Raw genomic sequence first — 26,079 nt, 5'->3', positions numbered from 1 at the left:
GCGCTAAGAGCGTAGTAGTGGAAAAAGGAATATATTCAAATATAAACTACACAGAAGCATTCTGTGAAACTTCTTTCTGATCTGAGCATTCAGCTAACAGAGTTAAACCATACTTTTGATTGAGCAGTTTTGAAACACTCTATCTGTAGAAAATGCCACTGGATATTCGTAGCGCTAAGTGGGTAATAGTGGAAAAAAGAATATGTTCAAATATAAACTACACAGAAGCATTGTATGAAACTTCTTTCTGTTCTGTGCATTCAACTAACAGAGTTGAACCTTACTTTTGTTTGAGCCGTTCTGAAACACTCTTTCTGTAGAAACTGCAATTGGATATTCTGAGCGCTAAGAGGCCTATATTGGGAAAAAGAATGTCTACAAATAAAAACTACACAGAAGAATTGTGTGAAACTTCTTTCTGTTCTGTTTGTTCAACTAAAAGAGTTGAACCTTAGTTTTGATTGAGCCGTTCTGAAACACTCTTTCTGTAGAAAATGCTAGTGGAGATTCGGAGCGCTAAGAGGGTAATAGTGGAAAAAGGAATGTCTCCAAATATAAACTACACAGAATCATTCTGTGAAACTTCTTTCTGATCTGTGCATTCAGCTAACAGAGTAAAACCATACTTTTGATTGAGCAGATCTGAACACTCTTTCTGTAGAAAATGCAACTGGACATTTGGAGCGCTAAGAGAGTAGTAGTGGAAAAAGGGATATATTCAAATATAAACTACACAGAAGCATTCTGTGAAACTTCTTTCTGATCTGAGCATTCAGCTAACAGAGTTAAACCATACTTTTGATTGAGCAGTTTTGAAACACTCTGTCTGTAGAAAATGCAACTGGACATTCGTAGCGCCAAGTGGGTAATAGTGGAAAAAAGAATATGTTCAAATATAAACTACACAGAAGCATTGTATGAATTTACTTTCTGTTCTGTGCATTCAACTAACAGAGTTGAACCTTACTTTTTATTGAGCCTTTCTGAAACACTCTTTCTGTAGAAACTGCAATTGGACATTCTGAGCGCTAAGAGGCCTATATTGGGAAAAATAATATCTTCAAATAAAAACTACACATAAGCATTGTGTGAAACTTATTTCTGATATGTTCATTAAGCTAACAGAGTTAAACCATACTTTTGATTGCGCAGTTCTGAACACTCTTTCTGTAGAAAATGCAAGTGGACATTCGGAGCGCTAAGAGGGTAATAGTGGAGAAAGGAATATATTCAAATATAAACTACACAGTAGCATTCTGTGAAAATTCTTTCTGTTCTGTGCATTCAACTAACAGAGTTGAACCTTACTTTTGATTGAGCCGTTCTGAAACACTCTTTCTGTAGAAACTGCAATTGGACATGCTAAGCGCTAAGAGGCCTACATTGGGAAAAAGAATATCTTCAAATAAAAACTACACAGATGCATTCTGTGAAACCTATTTCTGATCTGTAAATTCAGTTAACAGAGATAAAACATATTTTTGATTGAGCAGTTATGAAACACTCTTTTTGTAGAAAATGCAAGTGGAGATTCGGAGCGCTAAGAGGGTAATAGTGGAAAAAGGAGTGTCTTCAAATATAAACTACACAGAATCATTCGTTGAAACTTCTTTCTGATCTGTGCATTCAGCTAACAGAGTTAAACCATACTTTTGATTGAGCAGATCTGAACTCTCTTTCTGTAGAAAATGCAACTGGACATTTGGAGCGCTAAGAGCATAGTAGTGGAAAAAGGAATATATTCAAATATAAACTACACAGAAGCATTCTGTGAAACTTCTTTCTGATCTGAGCATTCAGCTAACAGAGTTAAACCATACTTTTGATTGAGCAGTTTTGAAACACTCTGTCTGTAGAAAATGCCACTGGACATTCGTAGCGCTAAGTGGGTAATAGTGGAAAAAAGAATATGTTCATATATAAACTACACAGAAGCATTGTATGAAACTTCTTTCTGTTCTGTGCATTCAACTAACAGAGTTGAACCTTACTTTTGATTGAGCCGTTCTGAAACACTCTTTCTGTAGAAACTGCAATTGGACATTCTGAGCGCTAAGAGGCCTATATTGGGAAAAAGAATGTCTACAAATAAAAACTACACAGAAGAATTGTGTGAAACTACTTTCTGTTCTGTTTGTTCAACTAAAAGAGTTGAACCTTAGTTTTGATTGAGCCGTTCTGAAACACTCTTTCTGTAGAAAATGCAAGTGGAGATTCGGAGCGCTAAGAGGGTAATAGTGGAAAAAGGAATGTCTCCAAATATAAACTACACAGAATAATTCTGTGAAACTTCTTTCTGATCTGTGCATTCAGTTAACAGAGTAAAACCATACTTTTGATTGAGCAGATCTGAACACTCTTTCTGTAGAAAATGCAACTGGACATTTGGAGCGCTAAGAGAGTAGTAGTGGAAAAAGGGATATATTCAAATATAAAATACACAGAAGCATTCTGTGAAACTTCTTTCTGATCTGAGCATTCAGCTAACAGAGTTAAACCATACTTTTGATTGAGCAGGTTTGAAACACTCTGTCTGTAGAAAATGCAACTGGACATTCGTAGCGCCAAGTGGGTAATAGTGGAAAAAAGAATATGTTCAAATATAAACTACACAGAAGCATTGTATGAAATTACTTTCTGTTCTGTGCATTCAACTAACAGAGTTGAACCTTACTTTTTATTGAGCCTTTCTGAAACACTCTTTCTGTAGAAACTGCAATTGGACATTCTGAGCGCTAACAGGCCTATATTGGGAAAAATAATATCTTCAAATAAAAACTACACAGAAGCATTTTGTGAAACTTATTTCTGATATGTTCATTAAGCTAACAGAGTTAAACCATACTTTTGATTGCGCAGTTCTGAACACTCTTTCTGTAGAAAATGCAAGTGGACATTCGGAGCGCTAAGAGGGTAATAGTGGAGAAAGGAATATATTCAAATATAAACTACACAGTAGCATTCTGTGAAAATTCTTTCTGTTCTGTGCATTCAACTAACAGAGTTGAACCTTACTTTTGATTGAGCCGTTCTGAAACACTCTTTCTGTAGAAACTGCAATTGGACATGCTAAGCGCTAAGAGGCCTACATTGGGAAAAAGAATATCTTCAAATAAAAACTACACAGATGCATTCTGTGAAACCTATTTCTGATCTGTAAATTCAGTTAACAGAGGTAAAACATATTTTTGATTGAGCAGTTATGAAAGACTCTTTTTGTAGAAAATGCAAGTGGAGATTCGGAGCGCTAAGAGGGTAATAGTGGAAAAAGGAGTGTCTTCAAATATAAACTACACAGAATCATTCGTTGAAACTTCTTTCTGATCTGTGCATTCAGCTAACAGAGTTAAACCATACTTTTGATTGAGCCGATCTGAACACTCTTTCTGTAGAAAATGCAACTGGACATTTGGAGCGCTAAGAGCGTAGTAGTGGAAAAAGGAATATATTCAAATATAAACTACACAGAAGCATTCTGTGAAACTTCTTTCTGATCTGAGCATTCAGCTAACAGAGTTAAACCATACTTTTGATTGAGCAGTTTTGAAACACTCTGTCTGTAGAAAATGCAACTGGACATTCGTAGCGCTAAGTGGGTAATAGTGGAAAAAAGAATATGTTCAAATATAAACTACACAGAAGCATTGTATGAAACTTCTTTCTGTTCTGTGCATTCAACTTACAGAGTTGAACCTTACTTTTGATTGAGCCGTTCTGAAACACTCTTTCTGTAGAAACTGCAATTGGACATTCTCAGCGCTAAGAGGCCTATATTGGGAAAAAGAATGTCTACAAATAAAAACTACACAGAAGAATTGTGTGAAACTTCTTTCTGTTCTGTTTGTTCAACTAAAAGAGTTGAACCTTAGTTTTGATTGAGCCGTTCTGAAACACTCTTTCTGTAGAAAATGCAAGTGGAGATTCGGAGCGCTAAGAGGGTAATAGTGGAAAAAGGAATGTCTCCAAATATAAACTACACAGAATCATTCTCTGAAACTTCTTTCTGATCTGTGCATTCAGCTAACAGAGTTAAACCATACTTTTGATAGAGCAGATCTGAACACTCTTTCTGTAGAAAATGCAACTGGACATTTGGAGCGCTAAGAGAGTATTAGTGGAAAAAGGAATATATTCAAATATAAACTACACAGAAGCATTCTGTGAAACTTCTTTCTGATCTGAGCATTCAGCTAACAGAGTTAAACCATACTTTTGATTGAGCAGTTTTGAAACACTCTGTCTGTAGAAAATGCAACTGGACATTCGTAGCGCCAAGTGGGTAATAGTGGAAAAAAGAATATCTTCAAATATAAACTACACAGAAGCATTGTATGAAATTTCTTTCTGTTCTGTGCATTCAACTAACAGATTTGAACCTTACTTTTGATTGAGCCTTTCTGAAACACTCTTTCTGTAGAAACTGCAATTGGACATTCTGAGCGCTAAGAGGCCTATATTGGGAAAAATAATATCTTCAAATAAAAACTACACAGAAGCATTGTGTGAAACTTATTTCTGATATGTTCATTAAGCTAACAGAGTTAAACCATACTTTTGATTGCGCAGTTCTGAACACACTTTCTGTAGAAAATGCAAGTGGACATTCGGAGCGCTAAGAGGGAAATAGGGGAGAAAGGAATATATTCAAATATAAACTACACAGTAGCATTCTGTGAAAATTCTTTCTGTTCTGTGCATTCAACTAACAGAGTTGAACCTTACTTTTGATTGAGCCGTTCTGAAACACTCTTTCTGTAGAAACTGCAATTGGACATGCTAAGCGCTAAGAGGCCTACATTGGGAAAAAGAATATCTTCAAATAAAAACTACACAGATGCATTCTGTGAAACTTATTTCTGATCTGTAAATTCAGTTAACAGAGATAAAACATATTTTTGATTGAGCAGTTATGAAACACTCTTTTTGTAGAAAATGCAAGTGGAGATTCGGAGCGCTAAGGGGGTAATAGTGGAAAAAGGAATGTCTTCAAATATAAACTACACAGAATCATTCGGTGAAACTTCTTTCTGATCTGTGCATTCAGCTAACAGAATTAAACCATACTTTTGATTGAGCAGATCTGAACACTCTTTCTGTAGAAAATGCAACTGGACATTTGGAGCGCTAAGAGCATAGTAGTGGAAAAAGGAATATATACAAATATAAACTACACAGAAGCATTCTGTGAAACTTCTTTCTGATCTGAGCATTCAGCTAACAGAGTTAAACCATACTTTTGATTGAGCAGTTTTGAAACACTCTGTCTGTAGAAAATGCCACTGGACATTCGTAGCGCTAAGTGGGTAATAGTGGAAAAAAGAATATGTTCAAATATAAACTACACAGAAGCATTGTATGAAACTTCTTTCTGTTTTGTGCATTCAACTAACAGAGTTGAACCTTACTTTTGATTGAGCCGTTCTGAAACACTCTTTCTGTAGAAACTGCAATTGGACATTCTGAGCGCTAAGAGGCCTATATTGGGAAAAAGAATGTCTACAAATAAAAACTACGCAGAATAATTGTGTGAAACTTCTTTCTGTTCTGTTTGTTCAACTAAAAGAGTTGAACCTTAATTTTGATTGAGCCGTTCTGAAACACTCTTTCTGTAGAAAATGCAAGTGGAGATTCGGAGCGCTAAGAGGGTAATAGTGGAAAAAGGAATGTCTCCAAATATAAACTACTCAGAATAATTCTGTGAAACTTCTTTCTGATCTGTGCATTCAGCTAACAGAGTAAAACCATACTTTTGATTGAGCAGATCTGAACACTCTTTCTGTAGAAAATGCAACTGGACATTTGGAGCGCTAAGACAGTAGTAGTGGAAAAAGGGATATATTCAAATATAAACTACACAGAAGCATTCTGTGAAACTTCTTTCTGATCTGAGCATTCAGCTAACAGAGTTAAACCATACTTTTGATTGAGCAGTTTTGAAACACTCTGTCTGTAGAAAATGCAACTGGACATTCGTAGCGCCAAGTGGGTAATAGTGGAAAAAAGAATATGTTCAAATATAAACTACACAGAAGCATTGTATGAAACTTCTTTCTGTTCTGTGCATTCAACTAACAGAGTTGAACCTTACTTTTGATTGAGCCGTTCTGAAACACTCTTTCTGTAGAAACTGCAATTGGACATTCTGAGCGCTAAGAGGCCTATATTGGGAAAAAGAATGTCTACAAATAAAAACTACGCAGAAGAATTGTGTGAAACTTCTTTCTGTTCTGTTTGTTCAACTAAAAGAGTTGAACCTTAATTTTGATTGAGCCGTTCTGAAACACTCTTTCTGTAGAAAATGCAAGTGGAGATTCGGAGCGCTAAGAGGGTAATAGTGGAAAAAGGAATGTCTCCAAATATAAACTACTCAGAATAATTCTGTGAAACTTCTTTCTGATCTGTGCATTCAGCTAACAGAGTAAAACCATACTTTTGATTGAGCAGATCTGAACACTCTTTCTGTAGAAAATGCAACTGGACATTTGGAGCGCTAAGATAGTAGTAGTGGAAAAAGGGATATATCCAAATATAAACTACACAGAAGCATTCTGTGAAATTTCTTTCTGATCTGAGCATTCAGCTAACAGAGTTAAACCATACTTTTGATTGAGCAGTTTTGAAACACTCTGTCTGTAGAAAATGCAACTGGACATTCGTAGCGCCAAGTGGGTAATAGTGGAAAAAAGAATATGTTCAAATATAAACTACACAGAAGCATTGTATGAAATTACTTTCTGTTCTGTGCATTCAACTAACAGAGTTGAACCTTACTTTTGATTGAGCCTTTCTGAAACACTCTTTCTGTAGAAACTGCAATTGGACATTCTGAGCGCTAAGAGGCCTATATTGGGAAAAATAATATCTTCAAATAAAAACTACACAGAAGCATTGTGTGAAACTTATTTCTGATATGTTCATTAAGCTAACAGAGTTAAACCATACTTTTGATTGCGCAGTTCTGAACACTCTTTCTGTAGAAAATGCAAGTGGACATTCGGAGCGCTAAGAGGGTAATAGTGGAGAAAGGAATATATTCAAATATAAACTACACAGTAGCATTCTGTGAAAATTCTTTCTGTTCTGTGCATTCAACTAACAGAGTTGAACCTTACTTTTGATTGAGCCGTTCTGAAACACTCTTTCTGTAGAAACTGCAATTGGACATGCTAAGCGCCAAGAGGCCTACATTGGGAAAAAGAATATCTTCAAATAAAAACTACACAGATGCATTCTGTGAAACCTATTTCTGATGTGTAAATTCAGTTAACAGAGATAAAACATATATTTGATTGAGCAGTTATGAAACACTCTTTTTGTAGAAAATGCAAGTGGAGATTCGGAGCGCTAAGAGGGTAATAGTGGAAAAAGTAATGTCTTCAAATATAAACTACACAGAATCATTCGGTGAAACTTCTTTCTGATCTGTGCATTCAGCTAACAGAGTTAAACCATACTTTTGATTGAGCAGATCTGAACACTCTTTCTGTAGAAAATGCAAGTGGACATTTGGAGCGCTAAGAGCGTAGTAGTGGAAAAAGGAATATATTCAAATATAAACTACACAGAAGCATTCTGCGAAACTTCTTTCTGATCTGAGCATTCAGCTAACAGAGTTAAACCATACTTTTGATTGAGCAGTTTTGAAACACTCTGTCTGTAGAAAATGCAACTGGACATTCGTAGCGCTAAGTGGGTAATAGTGGAAAAAAGAATATGTTCAAATATAAACTACACAGAAGCATTGTATGAAACTTCTTTCTGTTCTGTGCATTCAACTAACAGAGTTGAACCTTACTTTTGATTGAGCCGTTCTGAAACACTCTTTCTGTAGAAACTGCAATTGGACATTATGAGCGCTAAGAGGACTATATTGGGAAAAAGAATGTCTACAAATAAAAACTACACAGAAGAATTGTGTGAAACTTCTTTCTGTTCTGTTTGTTCAACTAAAAGAGTTGAACCTTAGTTTTGATTGAGCCGTTCTGAAACACTCTTTCTGTAGAAAATGCAAGTGGAGATTCGGAGCGCTAAGAGGGTAATAGTGGAAAAAGGAATGTCTCCAAATATAAACTACACAGAATCATTCTGTGAAACTTCTTTCTGATCTGTGCATTCAGCTAACAGAGTTAAACCATACTTTTGATAGAGCAGATCTGAACACTCTTTCTGTAGAAAATGCAACTGGACATTTGGAGCGCTAAGAGGGTAGTAGTGGAAAAAGGAATATATTCAAATATAAACTACACAGAAGCATTCTGTGAAACTTCTTTCTGATCTGAGCATTCAGCTAACAGAGTTAAACCATACTTTTGATTGAGCAGTTTTGAAACACTCTGTCTGTAGAAAATGCAACTGGACATTCGTAGCGCCAAGTGGGTAATAGTGGAAAAAAGAATATCTTCAAATATAAACTACACAGAAGCATTGTATGAAATTTCTTTCTGTTCTGTGCATTCAACTAACAGAGTTGAACCTTACTTTTGATTGAGCCTTTCTGAAACACTCTTTCTGTAGAAACTGCAATTGGACATTCTGAGCGCTAAGAGGCCTATATTGGGAAAAATAATATCTTCAAATAAAAACTACACAGAAGCATTGTGTGAAACTTATTTCTGATATGTTCATTAAGCTAACAGAGTTAAACCATACTTTTGATTGCGCAGTTCTGAACACACTTTCTGTAGAAAATGCAAGTGGACATTCGGAGCGCTAAGAGGGAAATAGTGGAGAAAGGAATATATTCAAATATAAACTACACAGTAGCATTCTGTGAAAATTCTTTCGGTTCTGTGCATTCAACTAAGAGAGTTGAACCTTACTTTTGATTGAGCCGTTCTGAAACACTCTTTCTGTAGAAACTGCAATTGGACATGCTAAGCGCTAAGAGGCCTACATTGGGAAAAAGAATATCTTCAAATAAAAACTACACAGATGCATTCTGTGAAACTTATTTCTGATCTGTAAATTCAGTTAACAGAGATAAAACATATTTTTGATTGAGCAGTTATGAAACACTCTTTTTGTAGAAAATGCAAGTGGAGATTCGGAGCGCTAAGGGGGTAATAGAGGAAAAAGGAATGTCTTCAAATATAAACTACACAGAATCATTCGGTGAAACTTCTTTCTGATCTGTGCATTCAGCTAACAGAGTTAAACCATACTTTTGATTGAGCAGATCTGAACACTCTTTCTGTAGAAAATGCAACTGGACATTTGGAGCGCTAAGAGCATAGTAGTGGAAAAAGGAATATATACAAATATAAACTACACAGAAGCATTCTGTGAAACTTCTTTCTGATCTGAGCATTCAGCTAACAGAATTAAACCATACTTTTGATTGAGCAGTTTTGAAACACTCTGTCTGTAGAAAATGCCACTGGACATTCGTAGCGCTAAGTGGGTAATAGTGGAAAAAAGAATATGTTCAAATATAAACTACACAGAAGCATTGTATGAAACTTCTTTCTGTTCTGTGCATTCAACTAACAGAGTTGAACCTTACTTTTGATTGAGCCGTTCTGAAACACTCTTTCTGTAGAAACTGCAATTGGACATTCTGAGCGCTAAGAGGCCTATATTGGGAAAAAGAATGTCTACAAATAAAAACTACACAGAAGAATTGTGTGAAACTTCTTTCTGTTCTGTTTGTTCAACTAAAAGAGTTGAACCTTAATTTTGATTGAGCCGTTCTGAAACACTCTTTCTGTAGAAAATGCAAGTGGAGATTCGGAGCGCTAAGAGGGTAATAGTGGAAAAAGGAATGTCTCCAAATATAAACTACTCAGAATAATTCTGTGAAACTTCTTTCTGATCTGTGCATTCAGCTAACAGAGTAAAACCATACTTTTGATTGAGCAGATCTGAACACTCTTTCTGTAGAAAATGCAACTGGACATTTGGAGCGCTAAGAGAGTAGTAGTGGAAAAAGGGATATATTCAAATATAAACTACACAGAAGCATTCTGTGAAACTTCTTTCTGATCTGAGCATTCAGCTAACAGAGTTAAACCATACTTTGATTGAGCAGTTTTGAAACACTCTGTCTGTAGAAAATGCAACTGGACATTCGTAGCGCCAAGTGGGTAATAGTGGAAAAAAGAATATTTTCAAATATAAACTACACAGAAGCATTGTATGAAATTACTTTCTGTTCTGTGCATTCAACTAACAGAGTTGAACCTTACTTTTGATTGAGCCTTTCTGAAACACTCTTTCTGTAGAAACTGCAATTGGACATTCTGAGGGCTAAGAGGCCTATATTGGGAAAAATAATATCTTCAAATAAAAACTACACATAAGCATTGTGTGAAACTTATTTCTGATATGTTCATTAAGCTAACAGAGTTAAACCATACTTTTGATTGCGCAGTTCTGAACACTCTTTCTGTAGAAAATGCAAGTGGACATTCGGAGCGCTAAGAGGGTAATAGTGGAGAAAGGAATATATTCAAATATAAACTACTCAGTAGCATTCTGTGAAAATTCTTTCTGTTCTGTGCATTCAACTAACAGAGTTGAACCTTACTTTTGATTGAGCCGTTCTGAAACACTCTTTCTGTAGAAACTGCAATTGGACATGCTAAGCGCTAAGAGGCCTACATTGGGAAAAAGAATATCTTCAAATAAAAACTACACAGATGCATTCTGTGAAACCTATTTCTGATCTGTAAATTCAGTTAACAGAGATAAAACATATACTTGATTGAGCAGTTATGAAACACTCTTTTTGTAGAAAATGCAAGTGGAGATTCGGAGCGCTAAGAGGGTAATAGTGGAAAAAGTAATGTCTTCAAATATAAACTACACAGAATCATTCGGTGAAACTTCTTTCTGATCTGTGCATTCAGCTAACAGAGTTAAACCATACTTTTGATAGAGCAGATCTGAACACTCTTTCTGTAGAAAATGCAACTGGACATTTGGAGCGCTAAGAGAGTAGTAGTGGAAAAAGGAATATATTCAAATATAAACTACACAGAAGCATTCTGTGAAACTTCTTTCTGATCTGAGCATTCAGCTAACAGAGTTAAACCATACTTTTGATTGAGCAGTTTTGAAACACTCTGTCTGTAGAAAATGCAACTGGACATTTGTAGCGCCAAGTGGGTAATAGTGGAAAAAAGAATATCTTCAAATATAAACTACACAGAAGCATTGTATGAAATTTCTTTCTGTTCTGTGCATTCAACTAACAGAGTTGAACCTTACTTTTGATTGAGCCTTTCTGAAACACTCTTTCTGTAGAAACTGCAATTGGACATTCTGAGCGCTAAGAGGCCTATATTGGGAAAAATAATATCTTCAAATAAAAACTACACAGAAGCATTGTGTGAAAATTATTTCTGATATGTTCATTAAGCTAACAGAGTTAAACCATACTTTTGATTGCGCAGTTCTGAACACACTTTCTGTAGAAAATGCAAGTGGACATTCGGAGCGCTAAGAGGGAAATAGTGGAGAAAGGAATATATTCAAATATAAACTACACAGTAGCATTCTGTGAAAATTCTTTCTGTTCTGTGCATTCAACTAACAGAGTTGAACCTTACTTTTGATTGAGCCGTTCTGAAACACTCTTTCTGTAGAAACTGCAATTGGACATGCTAAGCGCTAAGAGGCCTACATTGGGAAAAAGAATATCTTCAAATAAAAACTACACAGATGCATTCTGTGAAACTTATTTCTGATCTGTAAATTCAGTTAACAGAGATAAAACATATTTTTGATTGAGCAGTTATGAAACACTCTTTTTGTAGAAAATGCAAGTGGAGATTCGGAGCGCTAAGGGGGTAATAGAGGAAAAAGGAATGTCTTCAAATATAAACTACACAGAATCATTCGGTGAAACTTCTTTCTGATCTGTGCATTCAGCTAACAGAGTTAAACCATACTTTTGATTGAGCAGATCTGAACACTCTTTCTGTAGAAAATGCAACTGGACATTTGGAGCGCTAAGAGCATAGTAGTGGAAAAAGGAATATATACAAATATAAACTACACAGAAGCATTCTGTGAAACTTCTTTCTGATCTGAGCATTCAGCTAACAGAGTTAAACCATACTTTTGATTGAGCAGTTTTGAAACACTCTGTCTGTAGAAAATGCCACTGGACATTCGTAGCGCTAAGTGGGTAATAGTGGAAAAAAGAATATGTTCAAATATAAACTACACAGAAGCATTGTATGAAACTTCTTTCTGTTCTGTGCATTCAACTAACAGAGTTGAACCTTAATTTTGATTGAGCCGTTCTGAAACACTCTTTCTGTAGAAACTGCAATTGGACATTCTGAGCGCTAAGAGGCCTATATTGGGAAAAAGAATGTCTACAAATAAAAACTACACAGAAGAATTGTGTGAAACTTCTTTCTGTTCTGTTTGTTCAACTAAAAGAGTTGAACCTTAATTTTGATTGAGCCGTTCTGAAACACTCTTTCTGTAGAAAATGCAAGTGGAGATTCGGAGCGCTAAGAGGGTAATAGTGGAAAAAGGAATGTCTCCAAATATAAACTACTCAGAATAATTCTGTGAAACTTCTTTCTGATCTGTGCATTCAGCTAACAGAGTAAAACCATACTTTTGATTGAGCAGATCTGAACACTCTTTCTGTAGAAAATGCAACTGGACATTTGGAGCGCTAAGAGAGTAGTAGTGGAAAAAGGGATATATTCAAATATAAACTACACAGAAGCATTCTGTGAAACTTCTTTCTGATCTGAGCATTCAGCTAACAGAGTTAAACCATACTTTTGATTGAGCAGTTTTGAAACACTCTGTCTGTAGAAAATGCAACTGGACATTCGTAGCGCCAAGTGGGTAATAGTGGAAAAAAGAATATGTTCAAATATAAACTACACAGAAGCATTGTATGAAATTACTTTCTGTTCTGTGCATTCAACTAACAGAGTTGAACCTTACTTTTGATTGAGCCTTTCTGAAACACTCTTTCTGTAGAAACTGCAATTGGACATTCTGAGCGCTAAGAGGCCTATATTGGGAAAAAAAATATCTTCAAATAAAAACTACACAGAAGCATTGTGTGAAACTTATTTCTGATATGTTCATTAAGCTAACAGAGTTAAACCATACTTTTGATTGCGCAGTTCTGAACACTCTTTCTGTAGAAAATGCAAGTGGACATTCGGAGCGCTAAGAGGGTAATAGTGGAGAAAGGAATATATTCAAATATAAACTACACAGTAGCATTCTGTGAAAATTCTTTCTGTTCTGTGCATTCAACTAACAGAGTTGAACCTTACTTTTGATTGAGCCGTTCTGAAACACTCTTTCTGTAGAAACTGCAATTGGACATGCTAAGCGCTAAGAGGCCTACCTTGGGAAAAAGAATATCTTCAAATAAAAACTACACAGATGCATTCTGTGAAACCTATTTCTGATCTGTAAATTCAGTTAACAGAGATAAAACATATATTTGATTGAGCAGTTATGAAACACTCTTTTTGTAGAAAATGCAAGTGGAGATTCGGAGCGCTAAGAGGGTAATAGTGGAAAAAGTAATGTCTTCAAATATAAACTACACAGAATCATTCGGTGAAACTTCTTTCTGATCTGTGCATTCAGCTAACAGAGTTAAACCATACTTTTGATTGAGCAGATCTGAACACTCTTTCTGTAGAAAATGCAACTGGACATTTGGAGCGCTAAGAGCGTAGTAGTGGAAAAAGGAATATATTCAAATATAAACTACACAGAAGCATTCTGCGAAACTTCTTTCTGATCTGAGCATTCAGCTAACAGAGTTAAACCATACTTTTGATTGAGCAGTTTTGAAACACTCTGTCTGTAGAAAATGCAACTGGACATTCGTAGCGCTAAGTGGGTAATAGTGGAAAAAGAATATGTTCAAATATAAACTACACAGAAGAATTGTATGAAACTTCTTTCTGTTCTGTGCATTCAACTAACAGAGTTGAACCTTACATTTGATTGAGCCGTTCTGAAACACTCTTTCTGTAGAAACTGCAATTGGACATTCTGAGCGCTAAGAGGACTATATTGGGAAAAAGAATGTCTACAAATAAAAACTACACAGAAGAATTGTGTGAAACTACTTTCTGTTCTGTTTGTTCAACTAAAAGATTTGAACCTTAGTTTTGATTGAGCCGTTCTGAAACACTCTTTCTGTAGAAAATGCAAGAGGAGATTCGGAGCGCTAAGAGGGTAATAGTGGAAAAAGGAATATCTCCAAATATAAACTACACAGAATCATTCTGTGAAACTTCTTTCTGATCTGTGCATTCAGCTAACAGAGTTAAACCATACTTTTGATTGAGGAGATCTGAACACTCTTTCTGTAGAAAATGCAACTGGACATTTGGAGCGCTAAGAGAGTAGTAGTGGAAAAAGGAATATATTCAAATATAAACTACACAGAAGCATTCTGTGAAACTTCTTTCTGATCTGAGCATTCAGCTAACAGATTTAAACCATACTTTTGATTGAGCAGATTTGAAACACTCTGTCTGTAGAAAATGCAACTGGACATTCTTAGCGCTAAGTGGTTAATAGTGGAAAAAAGAATATGTTCAAATATAAACTACACAGAAGCATTGTATGAAACTTCTTTCTGTTCTGTGCATTCAACTAACAGAGTTGAACCTTACTTTTGATTGAGCCTTTCTGAAACACTCTTTCTGTAGAAACTGCAATTGGACATTCTGAGGGCTAAGAGGCCTATATTGGGAAAAATAATATCTTCAAATAAAAACTACACAGAAGCATTGTGTGAAACTTATTTCTGATATGTTCATTAAGCTAACAGAGTTAAACCATACTTTTGATTGCGCAGTTCTGAACACTCTTTCTGTAGAAAATGCAAGTGGACATTCGGAGCGCTAAGAGGGTAATAGTGGAAAAAGGAATATATTCAAATATAAACTACACAGTAGCATTCTGTGAAAATTCTTTCTGTTCTGTGCATTCAACTAACAGAGTTGAACCTTACTTTTGATTGAGCCGTTCTGAAACACTCTTTCTGTAGAAACTGCAATTGGACATGCTAAGCGCTAAGAGGCCTACATTGGGAAAAATAATATCTTCAAATAAAAACTACACAGATGCATTCTGTGAAACTTATTTCTGATCTGTAAATTCAGTTAACAGAGATAAAACATATTTTTGATTGAGCAGTTATGAAACACTCTTTTTGTAGAAAATGCAAGTGGAGATTCGGAGCGCTAAGAGGGTAATAGTGGAAAAAGGAAGGTCTTCAAATATAAACTACACAGAATCATTCGGTGAAACTTCTTTCTGATCTGTGCATTCAGCTAACAGAGTTAAACCGTACTTTTGATTGAGCAGATCTGAACACTCTTTCTGTTGAAAATGCAACTGGACATTTGGAGCGCTAAGAGCGTAGTAGTGGAAAAAGGAATATATTCAAATATAAACTACGCAGAAGCATTCTGTGAAACTTCTTTCTGATCTGAGCATTCAGCTAACAGATTTAAACCATACTTTTGATTGAGCAGATTTGAAACACTCTGTCTGTAGAAAATGCAACTGGACATTCTTAGCGCTAAGTGGGTAATAGTGGAAAAAAGAATATGTTCAAATATAAACTACACAGAAGCATTGTATGAAACTTCTTTCTGTTCTGTGCATTCAACTAACAGAGTTGAACCTTACTTTTGATTGAGCCTTTCTGAAACACTCTTTCTGTAGAAACTGCAATTGAACATTCTGAGCGCTAAGAGGCCTATATTGGGAAAAATAATATCTTCAAATAAAAACTACACAGAAGAATTGTGTGAAACTTATTTCTGATATGTTCATTAAGCTAACAGAGTTAAACCATACTTTTGATTGCGCAGTTCTGAACACTCTTTCTGTAGAAAATGCAAGTGGACATTCGGAGCGCTAAGAGGGTAATAGTGGAAAAAGGAATGTCTTCAAATATAAACTACACAGAATCATTCTGTGAAACTTCTTTCTGATCTGTGCATTCAGCTAACAGAGTTAAACCATACTTTTGATTGAGCAGATCTGAACACTCTTTCTGTAGAAAATGCAACTGGACATTTGGAGCGCTAAGAGCGTAGTAGTGGAAAAAGGAATATATTCAAATATAAACTACACAGAAGCATTCTGTGAAACTTCTTTCTGATCTGAGCATTCAGCTAACAGAGTTAAACCATACTTTTGATTGAGCAGTTTTGAAACACTCTGTCTGTAGAAAATGCAACTGGACATTCGTAGCGCTAAGTGGGTAATAGTGGAAAAAAGAATATGTTCAAATATAAACTACACAGAAGCATTGTATGAAACTTCTTTCTGTTCTGTGCATTCAACTAACAGAGTTGAACCTTACTTTTGATTGAGCCGTTCTGAAACACTCTTTCTGTAGAAACTGCAATTGGACATTCTGAGCGCTAAGAGGCCTATATTGGGAAAAAGAATGTCTACAAATAAAAACTACACAGAAGAATTGTGTGAAACTTCTTTCTGTTCCGTTTGTTCAACTAAAAGAGTTGAACCTTAGTTTTGATTGAGCCGTTCTGAAACACTCTTTCTGTAGAAAATTCAAGTGGAGATTCGGAGCGCTAAGAGGGTAATAGTGGAAAAAGGAATGTCTCCAAATATAAACTACACAGAATCATTCTGTGAAACTTCTTTCTGATCTGTGCATTCAGGTAACAGAGTAAAAGCATACTTTTGATTGAGCAGATCTGAACACTCTTTCTGTAGAAAATGCAACTGGACGTTTGGAGCGCTAAGAGAGTAGTAGTGGAAAAAGGGATATATTCAAATATAAACTACACAGAAGCATTCTGTGAAACTTCTTTCTGATCTGAGCATTCAGCTAACAGAGTTAAACCATACTTTTGATTGAGCAGTTTTGAAACTCTCTGTCTGTAGAAAATGCAACTGGACATTCGTAGCGCCAAGTGGGTAATAGTGGAAAAAAGAATATGTTCAAATATAAACTACACAGAAGCATTGTATAAAACTTCTTTCTGTTCTGTGCATTCAACTCACAGAGTTGAACCTTACTTTTGATTGAGCCTTTCTGAAACACTCTTTCTGTAGAAACTGCAATTGGACATTCTGAGCGCTAAGAGGCCTCTATTGGGAAAAATAATATCTTCAAATAAAAACTACACAGAAGCATTGTGTGAAACTTATTTCTGATATGTTCATTAAGCTAACAGAGTTAAACCATACTTTTGATTGCGCAGTTCTGAACACTCTTTCTGTAGAAAATGCAAGTGGACATTCGGAGCGCTAAGAGGGTAATAGTGGAAAAAGGAATATATTAAAATATAAACTACACAGTAGCATTCTGTGAAAATACTTTCTGTTCTGTGCATTCAACTAACAGAGTTGAACCTTACTTTTCATTGAGCCGTTCTGAAACACTCTTTCTGTAGAAACTGCAATTGGACATGCTAAGCGCTAAGAGGCCTACATTGGGAAAAAGAATATCTTCAAATAAAAACTACACAGATGCATTCTGTGAAACTTCTTTCTGTTCTGTTTGTTCAACTAAAAGAGTTGAACCTTAGTTTTGATTGAGCCGTTCTGAAACACTCTTTCTGTAGAAAATGCAAGTGGAGATTCGGAGCGCTAAGAGGGTAATAGTGGAAAAAGGAATGTCTCCAAATATAAACTACACAGAATCATTCTGTGAAACTTCTTTCTGATCTGTGCATTCAGCTAACAGAGTTAAACCATACTTTTGATAGAGCAGATCTGAACACTCTTTCTGTAGAAAATTCAACTCTACATTTGGAGCGCTAAGAGAGTAGTAGTGGAAAAAGGAATATATTCAAATATAAACTACACAGAAGCATTCTGTGAAACTTCTTTCTGATCTGAGCATTCAGCTAACAGAGTTAAACCATACTTTTGATTGAGCAGTTTTGAAACACTCTGTCTGTAGAAAATGCAACTGGACATTCGTAGCGCCAAGTGGGTAATAGTGGAAAAAAGAATATCTTCAAATATAAACTACACAGAAGCATTGTATGAAATTTCTTTCTGTTCTGTGCATTCAACTAACAGAGTTGAACCTTACTTTTGATTGAGCCTTTCTGAAACACTCTTTCTGTAGAAACTGCAATTGGACATTCTGAGCGCTAAGAGGCCTATATTGGGAAAAATAATATCTTCAAATAAAAACTACACAGAAGCATTGTGTGAAACTTATTTCTGATATGTTCATTAAGCTAACAGAGTTAAACCATACTTTTGATTGCGCAGTTCTGAACACTCTTTCTGTAGAAAATGCAAGTGGACATTCGGAGCGCTAAGAGGGTAATAGTGGAAAAAGGGATATATTCAAATATAAACTACACAGTAGCATTCTGTGAAAATTCTTTCTGTTCTGTGCATTCAACTAACAGAGTTGAACCTTACTTTTGATTGAGCCGTTCTGAAACACTCTTTCTGTAGAAACTGCAATTGGACATGCTAAGCGCTAAGAGGCCTACATTGGGAAAAAGAATATCTTCAAATAAAAAGTACACAGATGCATTCTGTGAAACTTATTTCTGATCTGTAAATTCAGTTAACAGAGATAAAACATATTTTTGATTGAGCAGTTATGAAACACTCTTTTTGTAGAAAATGCAAGTGGAGATTCGGAGCGCTAAGAGGGTAATAGTGGAAAAAGGAATGTCTTCAAATATAAACTACACAGAATCATTCGGTGAAACTTCTTTCTGATCTGTGCATTCAGCTAACAGAGTTAAACCATACTTTTGATTGAGCAGATCTGAACACTCTTTCTGTTGAAAATGCAACTGGACATTTGGAGCGCTAAGAGCGTAGTAGTGGAAAAAGGAATATATTCAAATATAAACTACACAGAAGCATTCTGTGAAACTTCTTTCTGATCTGAGCATTCAGATAACAGAGTTAAACCATACTTTTGATTGAGCAGTTTTGAAACACTCTGTCTGTAGAAAATGCAACTGGACATTCGTAGCGCTAAGTGGGTAATAGTGGAAAAAAGAATATGTTCAAATATAAACTACACAGAAGCATTGTATGAAACTACTTTCTGTTCTGTGCATTCAACTAACAGAGTTGAACCTTACTTTTGATTGAGCCGTTCTGAAACACTCTTTCTGTAGAAACTGCAATTGGACATTCTGAGCGCTAAGAGGCCTATATTGGGAAAAAGAATGTCTACAAATAAAAACTACACAGAAGAATTGTGTGAAACTTCTTTCTGTTCTGTTTGTTCAACTAAAAGAGTTGAACCTTAGTTTTGATTGAGCCGTTCTGAAACACTCTTTCTGTAGAAAATGCAAGTGGAGACTCCGAGCGCTAAGAGGGTAATAGTGGAAAAAGGAATGTCTCCAAATATAAACTACACAGAATCATTCTGTGAAACTTCTTTCTGATCTGTGCATTCAGCTAACAGAGTTAAACCATACTTTTGATTGAGCAGATCTGAACACTCTTTCTGTAGAAAATGCAACTGGACATTTGGAGCGCTAAGAGAGTAGTAGTGGAAAAAGGAATATATTCAAATATAAACTACACAGAAGCATTCCGTGAAACTTCTTTCTGAACTGAGCATTCAGCTAACAGAGTTAAACCATACTTTTGATTGAGCAGTTTTGAAACACTCTGTCTGTGGAAAATGCAACTGGACATTCGTAGCGCTAAGTGGGTAATAGTGGAAAAAAGAATATGTTCAAATATAAACTACACAGAAGCATTGTATGAAACTTCTTTCTGTTCTGTGCATTCAACTAACAGAGTTGAACCTTACTTTTGATTGAGCCTTTCTGAAACACTCTTTCTGTAGAAACTGCAATTGGACATTCTGAGCGCTAAGAGGCCTCTATTGGGAAAAATAATATCTTCAAATAAAAACTACACAGAAGCATTGTGTGAAACTTATTTCTGATATGTTCATTAAGCTAACAGAGTTAAACCATACTTTTGATTGCGCAGTTCTGAACACTCTTTCTGTAGAAAATGCAAGTGGACATTCGGAGCGCTAAGAGGGTAATAGTGGAAAAAGGAATATATTCAAATATAAACTACACAGTAGCATTCTGTGAAAACTCTTTCTGTTCTGTGCATTCAGCTAACAGAGTTGAACCTTACTTTTGATTGAGCCGTTCTGAAACTCTCTTTCTGTAGAAACTGCAATTGGACATGCTAAGCGCTAAGAGGCCTACATTGGGAAAAAGAATATCTTCAAATAAAAACTACACAGATGCATTCTGTGAAACTTATTTCTGATCTGTAAATTCAGTTAACAGAGATAAAACATATTTTTGATTGAGCAGTTATGAAACACTCTTTTTGTAGAAAATGCAAGTGGAGATTCGGAGCGCTAAGAGGGTAATAGTGGAAAAAGGAATGTCTTCAAATATAAACTACACAGAATCATTCGGTGAAACTTCTTTCTGATCTGTGCATTCAGCTAACAGAGTTAAACCATACTTTTGATTGAGCAGATCTGAACACTCTTTCTGTTGAAAATGCAACTGGACATTTTGAGCGCTAAGAGCGTAGTAGTGGAAAAAGTAATATATTCAAATATAAACTACACAGAAGCATTCTGTGAAACTTCTTTCTGATCTGAGCATACAGCTAACAGAGTTAAACCATACTTTTATTGAGCAGTTTTGAAACACTCTGTCTGTAGAAAATGCAACTGGACATTCGTAGCGCTAAGTGGGTAATAGTGGAAAAGAGAATATGTTCAAATATAAACTACACAGAAGCATTGTATGAAACTTCTTTCTGTTCTGTGCATTCAACTAACAGAGTTGAACCTTACTTTTGATTGAGCCGTTCTGAAACACTCTTTCTGTAGAAACTGCAATTGGACATTCTGAGCGCTAAGAGGCCTATATTGGGAAAAAGAATGTCTACAAATAAAAACTACACAGAAGAATTGTGTGAAACTTCTTTCTGTTCTGTTTGTTCAACTAAAAGAGTTGAACCTTAGTTTTGATTGAGCCGTTCTGAAACACTCTTTCTGTAGAAAATGCAAGTGGAGATTCGGAGCGCTAAGAGGGTAATAGTGGAAAAAGGAATGTCTCCAAATATAAACTACACAGAATCATTCTGTGAAACTTCATTCTGATCTGTGCATTCAGCTAACAGAGTTAAACCATACTTTTGATTGAGCAGATTTGAACACTCTTTCTGTAGAAAATGCAACAGGACATTTGGAGCGCTACGAGAGTAGTAGTGGAAAAAGGAATATATTCAAATATAAACTACACAGAAGCATTCTGTGAAACTTCTTTCTGATCTGAGCATTCAGCTAACAGAGTTAAACCATAATTTTGATTGAGCAGGTTTGAAACACTCTGTCTGTAGAAAATGCAACTGGACATTCGTAGCGCTAAGTGGGTAATAGTGGAAAAAAGAATATGTTCAAATATAAACTACACAGAAGCATTGCATGAAACTTCTTTCTGTTCTGTGCATTCAACTAACAGAGTTGAACCTTACTTTTGATTGAGCTTTTCTGAAACACTCTTTCTGTAGAAACTGCAATTGGACATTCTGAGCGCTAAGAGGCCTCTATTGGGAAAAATAATATCTTCAAATAAAAATTACACAGAAGCATTGTGTGAAACTTATTTCTGATATGTTCATTAAGCTAACAGAGTTAAACCATACTTTTGATTGCGCAGTTCTGAACACTCTTTCTGTAGAAAATGCAAGTGGACATTCGGAGCGCTAAGAGGGTAGTAGTGGAAAAAGGAATATATTCAAATATAAACTACACAGTAGCATTCTGTGAAAATTCTTTCTGTTCTGTGCATTCAACTAACAGTGTTGAACCTTACTTTTGATTGAGCCGTTCTGAAACACTGTTTCTGTAGAAACTGCAATTGGACATGCTAAGCGCTAAGAGGCCTACATTGGGAAAAAGAATGTCTTCCAATAAAAACTACACAGATGCATTCTGTGAAACTTATTTCTGATCTGTAAATTCAGTTAACAGAGATAAAACATATTTTTGATTGAGCAGTTATGAAACACTCTTTTTGTAGAAAATGCAAGTGGAGCTTCGGAGCGCTAAGTGGGTAATAGTGGAAAAAGGAATGTCTTCAAATATAAACTACACAGAATCATTCGGTGAAACTTCTTTCTGATCTGTGCATTCAGCTAACAGAGTTAAACCATACTTTTGATTGAGCAGATCTGAACACTCTTTCTGTTGAAAATGCAACTGGACATTTGGAGCGCTAAGAGCGTAGTAGTGGAAAAAGGAATATATTCAAATATAAACTACACAGAAGCATTCTGTGAAACTTTTTTCTGATCTGAGCATTCAGCTAACAGAGTTAAACCATACTTTTGATTGAGCAGTTTTGAAACACTCTGTCTGTAGAAAATGCAACTGGACATTCGTAGCGCTAAGTGGGCAATAGTGGAAAAAAAAATATGTTCAAATATAAACTACACAGAAGCATTGTATGAAACTTCTTTCTGTTCTGTGCATTCAACTAACAGAGTTGAACCTTACATTTGATTGAGCCGTTCTGAAACACTCTTTCTGTAGAAACTGCAATTGGACATTCTGAGCGCTAAGAGGCCTATATTGGGAAAAGAATGTCTACAAATAAAAACTACACAGAAGAATTTTGTGAAACTTCTTTCTGTTCTGTTTGTTCAACTAAAAGAGTTGAACCGTAGTTTTGATTGAGCCGTTCTGAAACACTCTTTCTGTAGAAAATGCAAGTGGAGATTCCGAGCGCTAAGAGGGTAATAGTGGAAAAAGGAATGTCTCCAAATATAAACTACACCGAATCATTCTGTGAAACTTCTTTCTGATCTGTGCATTCAGCTAACAGAGTTAAAACATACTTTTGATTGAGCAGATCTGAACACTCTTTCTGTAGAAAATGCAACTGGACATTTGGAGCGCTAAGAGAGTAGTAGTGGAAAAAGGAATATATTCAAATATAAACTACACAGAAGCATTCTGTGAAACTTCTTTCTGAACTGAGCATTCAGCTAACAGAGTTAAACCATACTTTTGATTGAGCAGTTTTGAAACACTCTGTCTGTGGAAAATGCTACTGGACATTCGTAGCGCTAAGTGGGAAATAGTGGAAAAAAGAATATGTTCAAATATAAACTACACAGAAGCATTGTATGAAACTTCTTTCTGTTCTGTGCATTCAGCTAACAGAGTTGAACCTTACTTTTGATTGAGCCTTTCTGAAACACTCTTTCTGTAGAAACTGCAATTGGACATTCTGAGCGCTAAGAGGCCTCTATTGGGAAAAATAATATCTTCAAATAAAAATTACACAGAAGCATTGTGTGAAACTTATTTCTGATATGTTCATTAAGCTAACAGAGTTAAACCATACTTTTGATTGCGCAGTTCTGAACACTCTTTCTGTAGAAAATGCAAGTGGACATTCGGAGCGCTAAGAGGGTAATAGTGGAAAAAGGAATATATTCAAATATAAACTACACAGTAGCATTCTGTGAAAATTCTTTCTGTTCTGTGCATTCAACTAACAGTGTTGAACCTTACTTTTGATTGAGCCGTTCTGAAACACTGTTTCTGTAGAAACTGCAATTGGACATGCTAAGCGCTAAGAGGCCTACATTGGGAAAAAGAATATCTTCCAATAAAAACTACACAGATGCATTCTGTGAAACTTATTTCTGATCTGTAAATTCAGTTAACAGAGATAAAACATATTTTTGATTGAGCAGTTATGAAACACTCTTTTTGTAGAAAATGCAAGTGGAGATTCGGAGCGCTAAGAGGGTAATAGTGGAAAAAGGAATGTCTTCAAATATAAACTACACAGAATCATTCGGTGAAACTTCTTTCTGATCTGTGCATTCAGCTAACAGAGTTAAACCATACTTTTGATTGAGCAGATCTGAACACTCTTTCTGTTGAAAATGCAACTGGACATTTGGAGCGCTAAGAGCGTAGTAGTGGAAAAAGGAATATATTCAAATATAAACTACACAGAAGCATTCTGTGAAACTTCTTTCTGATCTGAGCATTCAGATAACAGAGTTAAACCATACTTTTGATTGAGCAGTTTTGAAACACTCTGTCTGTAGAAAATGCAACTGGACATTCGTAGCGCTAAGTGGGTAATAGTGGAAAAAAGAATATGTTCAAATATAAACTACACAGAAGCATTGTATGAAACTACTTTCTGTTCTGTGCATTCAACTAACAGAGTTGAACCTTAATTTTGATTGAGCCGTTCTGAAACACTCTTTCTGTAGAAACTGCAATTGGACATTCTGAGCGCTAAGAGGCCTATATTGGGAAAAAGAATGTCTACAAATAAAAACTACACAGAAGAATTGTGTGAAACTTCTTTCTGTTCTGTTTGTTCAACTAAAAGAGTTGAACCTTAGTTTTGATTGAGCCGTTCTGAAACACTCTCTCTGTAGAAAATGCAAGTGGAGACTCCGAGCGCTAAGAGGGTAATAGTGGAAAAAGGAATGTCTCCAAATATAAACTACACAGAATCATTCTGTGAAACTTCTTTCTGATCTGTGCATTCAGCTAACAGAGTTAAACCATACTTTTGATTGAGCAGATCTGAACACTCTTTCTGTAGAAAATGCAACTGGACATTTGGAGCGCTAAGAGAGTAGTAGTGGAAAAAGGAATATATTCAAATATAAACTACACAGAAGCATTCCGTGAAACTTCTTTCTGAACTGAGCATTCAGCTAACAGAGTTAAACCATACTTTTGATTGAGCAGTTTTGAAACACTCTGTCTGTGGAAAATGCAACTGGACATTCGTAGCGCTAAGTGGGTAATAGTGGAAAAAAGAATATGTTCAAATATAAACTACACAGAAGCATTGTATGAAACTTCTTTCTGTTCTGTGCATTCAACTAACAGAGTTGAACCTTACTTTTGATTGAGCCTTTCTGAAACACTCTTTCTGTAGAAACTGCAATTGGACATTCTGAGCGCTAAGAGGCCTCTATTGGGAAAAATAATATCTTCAAATAAAAACTACACAGAAGCATTGTGTGAAACTTATTTCTGATATGTTCATTAAGCTAACAGAGTTAAACCATACTTTTGATTGCGCAGTTCTGAACACTCTTTCTGTAGAAAATGCAAGTGGACATTCGGAGCGCTAAGAGGGTAATAGTGGAAAAAGGAATATATTCAAATATAAACTACACAGTAGCATTCTGTGAAAACTCTTTCTGTTCTGTGCATTCAGCTAACAGAGTTGAACCTTACTTTTGATTGAGCCGTTCTGAAACTCTCTTTCTGTAGAAACTGCAATTGGACATGCTAAGCGCTAAGAGGCCTACATTGGGAAAAAGAATATCTTCAAATAAAAACTACACAGATGCATTCTGTGAAACTTATTTCTGATCTGTAAATTCAGTTAACAGAGATAAAACATATTTTTGATTGAGCAGTTATGAAACACTCTTTTTGTAGAAAATGCAAGTGGAGATTCGGAGCGCTAAGAGGGTAATAGTGGAAAAAGGAATGTCTTCAAATATAAACTACACAGAATCATTCGGTGAAACTTCTTTCTGATCTGTGCATTCAGCTAACAGAGTTAAACCATACTTTTGATTGAGCAGATCTGAACACTCTTTCTGTTGAAAATGCAACTGGACATTTTGAGCGCTAAGAGCGTAGTAGTGGAAAAAGTAATATATTCAAATATAAACTACACAGAAGCATTCTGTGAAACTTCTTTCTGATCTGAGCATACAGCTAACAGAGTTAAACCATACTTTTATTGAGCAGTTTTGAAACACTCTGTCTGTAGAAAATGCAACTGGACATTCGTAGCGCTAAGTGGGTAATAGTGGAAAAGAGAATATGTTCAAATATAAACTACACAGAAGCATTGTATGAAACTTCTTTCTGTTCTGTGCATTCAACTAACAGAGTTGAACCTTACTTTTGATTGAGCCGTTCTGAAACACTCTTTCTGTAGAAACTGCAATTGGACATTCTGAGCGCTAAGAGGCCTATATTGGGAAAAAGAATGTCTACAAATAAAAACTACACAGAAGAATTGTGTGAAACTTCTTTCTGTTCTGTTTGTTCAACTAAAAGAGTTGAACCTTAGTTTTGATTGAGCCGTTCTGAAACAC

The sequence above is a fragment of the Symphalangus syndactylus genome, chromosome 3 (genome assembly GCF_028878055.3).
Source record: "Symphalangus syndactylus isolate Jambi chromosome 3, NHGRI_mSymSyn1-v2.1_pri, whole genome shotgun sequence".
NCBI lineage: Eukaryota > Metazoa > Chordata > Mammalia > Primates > Hylobatidae > Symphalangus > Symphalangus syndactylus.
This window is presented reverse-complemented; position numbering follows the sequence as displayed.